Genomic DNA, 10949 nt, shown 5'->3' with positions numbered 1-10949 from the left:
ATATCAAAAACAGACAAAACAAAAAAAACAAAACCAGAAAAAGGAATGCTTGAGTGGCAGGGTTTGGTGTTACCCCACTTTTTTTTGTATAGGCATAGTACTTATTGGGGAAGGAAGGAATTTCCATGGCCTAAGAGATTCAGGGTTTCTCCACTCCTGAAGCATTTTGTCATGGGAACAACCACTGGCTCCATACCTTCTTATTGCCATATTCCAGGTTTTTTGGTTTTTTTCTTTTATTTTTTTTTTTGTGGTGTCAGGAATCTTTCCTCTCGGTTGTGGATGAGAAAATCAGGCCACTGTAACAAGCAATCTTGGTATTTGCTCAGGTCCTAGGACAAGGCTTAGGATAGAGTCTTTAAGGTTCTAGAGGTTCTGTTCCAACATTGTTGGTGTGTTCAGATTTCTGTATCATGTGCTCCATGATTTTGCTAGTTACCTAAGCTAAAGTCTAGGAAATTATAGTTCCAAAGGTTCTGCTCAGTCTCTATGTCAGAATTGGGCCTCTGTACTAAGAAATCTTGATTTTTGTAAGAGACCTGGGCTATAGCCTAGGGTAATGTTTTCCTTAATGGTCTCAAGGTAAGTTCTGCCCAGTCACAGTTGTCAAAGTCAGTTTTCTGTAGTTAGTGCTCTTATTTTTCATAGTTCAAAGGATGATACATCTTCCGATTTCCATTTAGTGTTAGGTGATGTGATAGGACCTCCTGGTCCTAGGTCAAGTTGTCATTTCCTCGCTGTCCTCTTTGTCATATTAACACTAGCACAAGTATATCTCCCAGCGGAGCTTAGTTCCTGGTGTTGTTGGAGGGAGTTGTTTCAGTTCTACATCTGGTATGTGCGATTAGAGAATGAAGAACAGTGTCCGATCTCGTGGAGACTGAGTTGTATCCACATGACACATGTTCAGGATGGGGGCACTCTTGTGTAAAAAGTGTGAGTTCTTATCCTTAGAAGATAAGATCTTGTGTCTGAGTCCATGATTTCCCCTTATTTACTGTGCCTATACAAAAACTTATGGTGTCCTTTTGTATTGCTGGTGCTATTTCGGGTAAGGATGACATGCTACACACACAGTATCTGTGGTGTCATCTGAGCTTTTATCCCAAGCAATACGTTTTCTTGGTTTTTGTACCAAAACTGGTGAGGATAAAGAAAATATGCATATATAAAAAATAAAGCATATAGATAAAACTGAGATAAAAAAAGGTAAATTGATAAAAAAAAAGAAAAAAAGGTATTTGGAAAAAAAAGTGATGTTTAGGAATACATATCTTAAGATGCATTATTATAAAGGTATTAAGCTTACATAAGCAATATAGGCCTCCCAATTAGGTCTTCTGAAATATTCTTGTGGGGAGTGAAAGCCAAGGCACAAGCCAAGATCTTCCCCCTATGCATTCAAACTGCAGAGGCAAGACCTGGGCTCAGAGACCCCACATGCCAGGAGTTCTGTCTGTCTTGCACTGGTATGTGGTGGGTACTGGATTGGACAGCTAGCCAAAGACCCCCGGACTGCCAATTAGTCCGGGGGGCCAGATTCCCCCATGCCAGAATGGTCTTCACAGCCAGATCTGGTAACGTGGGCCCTGGGCCTGGGATGGGGTAGAGAAAAACTCCTCCCCTTATTCATTCACAAAGTGCAGAGGCGAGAGCTGGGCTCAGAGACCCCACATGCCAGTTCTGTCTGTCTTGCACTGGTATGTGGTAGGCACTGGGTTGGACAGCTAGCCAACCCAAAATGCCAGTTAGTCCAAGGGCCCAGATTTTTCAACTCCAGAATGGTCTTCAAGGCCAGATCTGGTAACCTGGGCCCTGGGGCCTGGGATGGGGTGGACGAAAACTCCTCCCCCTATGCATTCACAAACTGCAGAGGCGAAAGCTTGGCTCAGAGACTCCACATGCCAGGAGTTCTGTCTGTCTTGCACTGGTATGTGGTGGGCACTGATTTGGACAGCTAGCCAAAGAACCCGTTGGACTGCCAATTAGTCCAGGTGGGCAGATTCCTCAAGCCAGAATGGTCTTCACGGCCAGATCTGGTAACCTGGGCCCTTGGGCCTAGGATGGGGTGGAGGAAAACTACTTCCCCTATGCATTCACAAACTGCAGAGGCGAGAGCTGGGCTCAGAGACCCTAATGCCAGGAGTTCTGTCTGTCTTGCACTGGTATGTGGTGGGTACTGGACTGGACAGCTAGCCATAGACCCTCCAGACTGCCAATTAGTCCAGGGGGCCAGATTCCCCCACACCAGAATGGTCTTCACGGCCAGATCTGGTAACCTGGGCCCTGGGGCCTGGGATTGGGTGGAGGAAAACTCCTCGCCCTATGTATTTACATACTGCACAGGCGAGAGCTGGGCTCAGAGACCCCACATGCCAGGAGTTCTATCTGTCTTGCACTGGTATATGATGGGCACTGGGCTGGACAGCTAGCCAAAGACCCCCAGATTGTCAATTAATCCAGGTGGGCAGATTCCTCAAGCCAGAATGGTCTTCAAGGCCAGATCTGGTAACCTGGGGCCTGGGATGAGGAGGAGGAAAACTCCTCCTTCTATGTATTCACAACCTGCAGAGGCGAGAGCTGGGCTCAGAGACCCCACATGCCAGGAGTTCTGTCTGTCTTTCACTGTTATGTAGTGGGCACTGGTTTGGACAGCTAGTCAAAGAACCCCCCCCCCCCAGACTGCTTATTATTCCAGGCGGCCAGATTGCCCCATGCCAGAATGGTCTTCATGGCCAGATCTAGTAACCTGGGCCCTGGGGCCTGGGATGGGGTGGACGAAAACTCCTCCCCCTATGCATTCACAAACTGCAGAGGCGAGAGCTGGGCTCAGAGACCCCACATTCCAGGACAGCTAGTCAAAAGACAGTTTCCTTATCCATAGCAGACCCCCTGCAGCAGTGTCTTTTCTTACTGATAACCATTTTCAAAATGGGCAAATACCCTTTTTAACATCGTCCAAAAATACTCCAATTCTTGACTATTTATAGGAAATGAAATGGAATACCCTATATATGGAGGATAGAACTCAAATAGATCTCTGAAATCAATGTCTATGTGAATGTTACTTTCTATACAGTTGTCCTCTCTGATTGCCAAGCCTTAACCTTAAACTATTCATCTATACAATGTAGATAGCCTCTCTTATACATTGCCCTTCCACACTTAGAGACTCTTCTACTCCCCCATATCCCAACCCGGATTTGTTATCTCCCCCTTATTTAACCCTCTTTTCCTTCAGTTCTTAACTCGTTAGGTGCCAAGACCGAACTCCTTCTCCAACAAACCACCATCAGCTCCTCAATGAAAGACACCCTCTCGATCCCCCATCTCATGCCTCAGCAAGAAACCAAAACCAACGCGCCTGCTGACTCAAGCTTGTGACCCTTCTCACCCACATCAAATCGTGGACTGATGCATGATACCAGAATCAGCTGCAGCAAAACTTCCATCTCAAGGACATTACAGGACTCTGAAATGCCGCAAATCATATCTTAAACTCTAGACCAAAGTCTGTCATACAAAAAAAATTAAACAATTTTGTAAATATGATTTCAAACATTTATTTGTGTAGAAGCCTCACTGTACTCACCCAAGAGTTTAAGTGTCATCACACTTGTCTGAATTATGTATATATTTTATAAACTAAATATATAACAAATGATGTTCAAATACATTATTTGAAATACAACATACATTTTTTGGTTCATTAATATTTTTAAGCAACAACATTTTGATTATTAAATTTTTGTTTTGGGATCACATACATGGGTACCTAAGGGATATTCATTGTTCTGTTCTCAAGGATCATTCCTAAACAGTGTTCAGGAGACCATTCATAGTGGCAGGGATATAACTAATGTTTGCCATGTGAAAGGTAAGAACATTGCTTGACCTCTGCACTATCTTTTTAATCCTAAATACAAATATATCTTTCCATCTCATTTAGTCCATTTGTTTCTGTTACTAGTGGATTTCAGCCTCCAAATACATCTCTGAACATTATGTGAAAGGTGTAATTATTCTATACATCATTTTGGTCTCAAAGTTCATGTTTTATACATTTAAATGAATTGTTGTGAAGAATCAAGAAAGACTATCAAAATGAGAGAAAATGGGGAAAATAATCTTAAACAAGCATAATCATGTTGATTCTTTTTATTGCATAAGCATAATCATGTTTATTATTATTTTTTTATTTTCATGTTATTCATTTCACAAAGTGAAAACTTGAATGAAACTTCTACATAAACTTTGGACCTGTTTTTCTATAATAAAGTTTATTTACTCTCCTGTTCTCTTTTACAGATAGATCTCAGTCAATCTTTCAGTCATAGGCTTCTATCACCCTCAACTATTTAAGACTTTCGTACTTAACTTCAGCAACTTTTCTCATGCACCACACAGAGTTAATATCACTTGAGTTTACTTTCAGTAACTTAAAATAACTTTTGTGTTTCAGCTATTTTTTAGTATGCAGGAAGTAAACTGGAGAATGAATCTGATTATTTGATAATAGAAATTAAAATATAGCACTGGGGTAAACTCAGTGACAATTTGATTCAATTCTGTAATTTCTATTTGAAAAGTCAGTTTTAGAAAATGTAAATAAAGGGGCCAATGCTGAGGAGTGAGGTGTAAGCCTTGCCTTTGCTAGCCTAGGATGGACCGCAATTTGATCCCCAGCATCCCATATGGTCCCCCCAGCCAGGAATGATTTCTGAGTGCATATTCAGGAGTAACTCCTAAGCATCACCAGGTGTGGCCCAAAAACCAAACAAACAAAAAAAAAGAAAATATAATAATATTTTCTAAAATTACATATTCATTAAGGGAGAGCAGAATCATATGAGTGGTTCTATTGCTGAAGTTAAACTTTAGTAGAATATGCTTCTGTTTTAACGAGGTGAATTTATGTTGGTTTTCTAAAATCTTAACAAAAATCACTACTATTACAATATGTGATTTTAAACATACTGTATTATGACCTAGAGAACTGAATATGAAGGACATATGGGGTATCCTAGTAACAAAACATATTGTTTGGAATTTATACATTTATAAAATTTTAGATTCCTGTTTACAATAAAATACCTTTTTAGATTAAATATATATTTCACTCTAACACCTCTGATTATAGTATCTTATCTATATGCAGAGTGTTATGAGCATGATTTAATAAGCAGGGGAAAGAGAAAAGATACAATAGGCTCAAATATGTCAGATTAAACCTATTAGATTATGAATCACATCTCTTTTCATTATTATAGAAGTCATTAAATCTTTTAGATGGGGAAGGAATTGAAAAATGGAGTAAGTCAAAGTAGTATTCTGAGATTGAACAATGATATATGTAGACACATTAGATGCATAACAGAGTAGATTGCTAGATAGAGAAAATGATAAATAATAAGCAGACCGACAAATGGAATCTGTCTAACAGGTATGTCAACTCAAGTTCTACATGAGTGACAAATTAAGTAGATCAAGTATGTATATCTGATGTTCATTTAAATTAAAATCTTAAACACAAACTCCTTGATCTCATCATATGTATTATTACCATATATAGTATTTGTTTATTCATAAAGATCTTATATGTCTTAAATATGAAAAGAAAGGTCAATTCATTCAGTTTATCATAGGGTCCTGCTTCACCAGGAAAAGGTAGGAATGAAAGACTGCAGGCAAAGCTGAATTTATACTTGATTTTTTTTTTAATTTTTATTTTTTTATTTAAACACCTTGATTACATACATGATTGTTTTTGGGTTTCAGTCATGTAAAGAACACCACCCATCACCAGTGCAACATTCCCATCACCAATGTCCAAGTCTCCCTCCTACCCACCCAACCCCTGCCTGTACTCTAAACAGGCTCTCCATTTCCCTCATACATTCTCATTATAAGGAAAATTCAAAATGTAGTTATTTCTCTAACTAAACTCATCACTCTTTGTGGTGAGCTTCCTATGGTGAGCTGGAACATCCAGCTCTTTTCACTTTTGTGTATGGAAATTATTATTGCAAGAATGTCTTTCATTTCTCTTAAAACCCATAGATGAGTGAGACCATTCTGCGTTTTTCTCTCTCTCTCTGACTTATTTCACTCAGCATAATAGATTCCGTATACATCCATGTATAGGAAAATTTCATGACTTCATCTCTCCTGACAGCTGCATAATATTCCATTGTGTATATGTACCACAGTTTCTTTAGCCATTCATCTGTTGAAGGGCATCTTGGTTGTTTCCAGAGTCTTGCTATGGTAAATAGTGCTGCAATGAATATAGGTGTAAGGAAGGGGTTTTTGTACTGTATTTTTGTGTTCCTAGGGTATATTCCTAGGAGTGGTATAGCTGGATCATATGGGAGCTCGATTTCCAGTTTTTGAAGGAATCTCCATATCGCTTTCCATAAAGGTTGAACTAGACGGCATTCCCACCAGCAGTGGATAAGAGTTCCTTTCTCTCCACATCCCCGCCAACACTGTTTGTTCTCATTCTTTGTGATGTGTGCCATTCTCTGTGGTGTGAGGTGGTATCTCATCGTTGTTTTGATTTGCATCTCCCTGATGATTAGTGATGTGGAGCATTTTTTCATGTGTCTTTTGGCCATTTGTATTTCTTCTTTGTCAAAGTGTCTGTTCATTTCTTCTCCCCATTTTTTGATGGGATTAGATGTTTTTTTCTTGTAAAGTTCTGTCAGTGCCTTGTATATTTTGGAGATTAGCCCCTTATCTGATGGGTATTGGGTGAATAGTTTCTCCCACTCAGTGGGTGTCTCTTGTATCCTGGGCACTATTTCCTTTGAGGTGCAGAAACTTCTCAGCTTAATATATTCCCATCTGTTAATCTCTGCTTTCACTTGCTTGGAGAGTGCAGTTTCCTCCTTGACGATGCCTGTAATGTCCTGGAGTGTCTTGCCTATGTGCTGTTCTATATATCTTATGGTTTTGGGGCTGATATCGAGGTCTTTAATCCATTTGGATTTCACCTTCGTGCATGATGATAGCTGGGGGTCTACGTTCAATTTTTTGCAAGCGGCTATCCAATTGTGCCAACACCACTTGTTGAAGAGGCTTTCCCTGCTCCATTTAGGGTTTCCTGCTCCTTTATCAAAAATTAGGTGGTTGTATGTCTGGGGAACATTTTCTGAGTATTCAAGTCTATTCCACTGGTCTGAGGGCCTGTCCTTATTCCAATACCATGCTGTTTTGATAACTATTGCTTTGTAGTACAGTTTAAAGTTGGGGAAAGTAATTCCTCCCATATTCTTTTTCCCAATGATTGCTTTAGCTATTCGAGGGTGTTTATTGTTCCAAATGAATTTCAAAAGTGCCTGATCCACTTCTTTGAAGAATGTCATGGGTATCTTTAGAGGGATAGCATTAAATCTGTATAATGCCTTGGGGAGTATTGCCATTTTGATGATGTTAATCCAGCCAATCCACGAGCAGGGTATGCGTTTCCATTTCTGCGTGTCCTCTCTTATTTCTTGGAGCAGAGTTTTATAGTTTTCTTTGTATAGGTCCTTCACATTTTTAGTCAAGTTGATTCCAAGATATTTGAGTTTGTGTGGCACTATTGTGAATGGGATTGTTTTCTTAATGTCCATTTCTTCCTTATTGCTATTGGTGTATAGAAAGGCCATTGATTTTTGTGTGTTAATTTTGTAGCCTGCCACCTTGCTATATGAGTCTATTGTTTCTAGAAGCTTTTTGGTAGAGTCTTTAGGGTTTTCTAAGTAGAGTATCATGTCATCTGCAAACAGTGAGAGCTTGACTTCTTCCTTTCCTATCTGAATTCCCTTGATATCTTTTTCTTGCCTAATCGCTATAGCAAGTACTTCCAGTGCTATGTTGAATAGGAGTGGTGAGAGAGGACAGCCTTGTCTTTTACCAGAATTTAGAGGGAAGGCTTTTAGTTTTTCTCCGTTGAGGATAATATTTGCCATTGGCTTGTGGTAGATGGCTTCAACTAGATTGAGAAAGGTTCCTTCCATTCCCATCTTGCTGAGAGTTTTGATCAAGAATGGGTGTTGGACCATATCAAATGCTTTCTCTGCATCTATTGATATGATCATGTGGTTTTTATTTTTCTTGTTATTGATGTTGTGTATGATGTTGATGGATTTACGGATGTTAAACCAGCCTTGCATTCCTGGGATGAAACCTACTTGATCGTAGTGGATGATCTTCTTAATGAGGCATTGAATCCTATTTGCCAGGATTTTGTTGAAGATCTTTGCATCGGCATTCATCAGCGATATTGGTCTGTAATTTTCTTTTTTTGTAGCATCTCTGTCTGGTTTAGGTATCAAGGTGATGTTGGCTTCATAAAAGCTATTTGGAAGTGTTTCCGTTTGTTCAATTTCATGAAAGAGTCTTGCCAGGATTGGTAGTAGTTCCTCTTGGAAAGTTTGAAAGAATTCATTAGTGAATCCATCTGGGCCTGGGCTTTTGTTTTTCGGCAGACCTTTGATTACCGTTTTGATTTCATCAATGGTGATGGGGGTGTTTAGATATGCTACATCCTCTTCCTTCAACCGTGGAAGATTATAAGAGTCCAAGAATTTATCCATTTCTTCCAGGTTCTCATTTTTAGTGGCGTAGAGTTTCTCAAAGTAGTTTCTGATTACCCTTTGAATCTCTGTCACATCAGTAGTGATCTCTCCTTTTTCATTCCTAATACGAGTTATCAAGTTTCTCTCTCTCTCTTTCTTTGTTAGGTTTGCCAGTGGTCTATCAATCTTGTTTATTTTTTCAAAGAACCAACTTCTGCTTTCGTTGATCTTTCGGATTGTTTTTTGGGTTTCCACTTCATTGATTTCTGCTCTCAGCTTTGTTATTTCCTTCTGTCTTCCTATTTTTGGGTCCTTTTGTTGAGCACTTTCTAGTTCTATTAGCTGTGTCATTAAGCTACTCAGGTAAGCTCCTTCTTTCTTCCTGATGTGTGCTTGCAAAGCTATAAATTTTCCTCTCAGTACTGCTTTTGCTGTGTCCCATAAGTTCTGAGAGTTTGTGTCTTTATTGTCATTTGTTTCCAGGAACCTTTTGATTTCCTCCTTGCTTTCATCTCGGACCCACTGGTTATTGAGTATGAGGCTGTTTAACTTCCAGGTGTTAATGTTTTTCTTCTGAGTCCCTTTGGAATTCACAAATAATTTCAGAGCCTTGTGGTCAGCAAAGGTAGTCTGCAAAACTTCTATCCTCTTGATATTATGGAGATATGTTTTATGTGCCAGCATGTAGTCTATCCTGGAGAATGTCCCATGTACATTGGAGAAGAATGTGTATCCAGGTTTCTGGGGGTGGAGTGTCCTATATATATCCACTAGGCCTCTTTCTTCCATTTCTCTCCTCAGGTCTAGTATATTCTTGTTGGGTTTCAGTCTGGTTGACCTATCCAGTGTTGACAAAGCCGTGTTAAGGTCCCCCACAATTATTGTGTTGTTATTGATATTATTTTTCAGATTTGTCAACAGTTGTATTAAATATTTTGCTGGCCCCTCATTTGGTGCGTATATGTTTAGGAGAGTGAATTCTTCCTGCTCTATATACCCCTTGATTAATATAAAATGTCCATCTTTGTCCCTTACAACCTTCCTGAGTATAAAGTTTGCATTATCTGATATTAGTATGGCCACTCCAGCTTTTTTATGGGTGTTGTTTGCTTGGATGATTTTTCTCCAGCCTTTTATTTTGAGTCTATGTTTGTTCTGACTATTCAGGTGTGTTTCTTGTAGGCAGCAGAAGGTTGGATTGAGTTTTTTGATCCATTTAGCCACTCTGTGTCTCTTGACTGGTGCATTTAGACCATTGACATTGAGAGAAAGAATTGTCCTGGGATTTAATGCCATCTTTATATCGAAATTTGGTGTCTTTTGGTTAGTCTTGTCTTAAATTAGGTCTTTCAGTTTTTCTTTTAAGACTGGTTTTGTGTCTGTAAAGTTTCTGAGCTGCTTTTTGTCAGTGAAACCATGTATTCTTCCATCAAACCGGAAAGTGAGTTTTGCTGGGTATAGTATTCTGGGTGAAGCATTCATTTCATTCAGTCTTGTCACAATATCCCACCACTGCTTTCTGGCATTGAGTGTTTCTGGTGACAGGTCTGCTGTAAATCTCAAGGATGCTTGCTTGAGTGTAATTTCCCCTTTTGATCTTGCTGTTTTCAGAATTCTGTCTCTATCTGTGGGATTTGTCATTGTGACTAGGATGTGTCTTGGGGTGGTTTTTCTGGGGTCTCTTTTGGTTGGTACTCTTCGAGCATGCAGGATTTGATCACCTATATTCTTTAGCTCTGGAAGTTTCTCTTTAATGATGTTCTTGACCATTGATTCTTCCTGGGAATTTTCTTCCTGGGTCTCTGGGACGCCAATGATTCTTAAGTTGTTTCTGTTGATCTTATCATAGACTTCTATTTTCATCTGTTCCCATTCTTTGACTAATTTTTCCGTTGTCTGCTCATTTGCTTTAAGTTTTTTGTCCAATCTCTCCTGCTGTATGGAATTGTTATGTATCTCATCTTCCACAGCACCAAGTCTATTCTCAGCTTCTGATACCCTGTCCCAGAGCTTATCCATTTTGTCATTCACTTCGTTTACTGACTTTTTCAGTCCTGTTAGTTGACATGTTATTTCAGTTTGGAGTTTTGTCATTTCTGCCTTCATATTTTCTTGGTTCTTATTAGTGTTCTGTTCAACTCGATCCATGGTTTCTTGGAGTCTGTTGAGCACCTTCCATATTGCTAGTCTAAAGTCCTTATCTGAGAGGTTGATTAGTTGTTCAGTCATTATCTGGTCCTCAGAATTGTCATCTTCATTCTCTATGTCTGATGCTGGCCTGCGTTGTTTCCCCATTGTCACACTTGTATTGTGGGTTTTTCTACGTGTTGTGGTGGTATTCATTGTCTATATGATGTAGGCAGCACACTCCTCTGGCTCCTCCCT

The 10949-nt window shown here is 39.5% G+C and overlaps 1 long non-coding RNA gene across 1 annotated transcript in view; it reads left to right on the top strand.

Moving 5' to 3' along the window:
- The first annotated feature begins 919 nt into the window (after positions 1–919).
- The window catches only part of LOC126001467 (uncharacterized), a 201787-nt gene continuing 191757 nt past the window's right edge, over positions 920–10949 (top strand). The window contains exon 1 of the long non-coding RNA XR_007492875.1: positions 920–1076. This is a non-coding gene — a long non-coding RNA (uncharacterized LOC126001467). The remainder of the gene's footprint in view (positions 1077–10949) is intronic.

The sequence above is a fragment of the Suncus etruscus genome, chromosome 2, assembly GCF_024139225.1.
Source record: "Suncus etruscus isolate mSunEtr1 chromosome 2, mSunEtr1.pri.cur, whole genome shotgun sequence".
NCBI classification, from domain to species: domain Eukaryota; kingdom Metazoa; phylum Chordata; class Mammalia; order Eulipotyphla; family Soricidae; genus Suncus; species Suncus etruscus.
The sequence above is the reverse complement of the archived record's forward strand: the minus strand, read 5'-3'. Positions and strand labels throughout refer to the sequence as shown.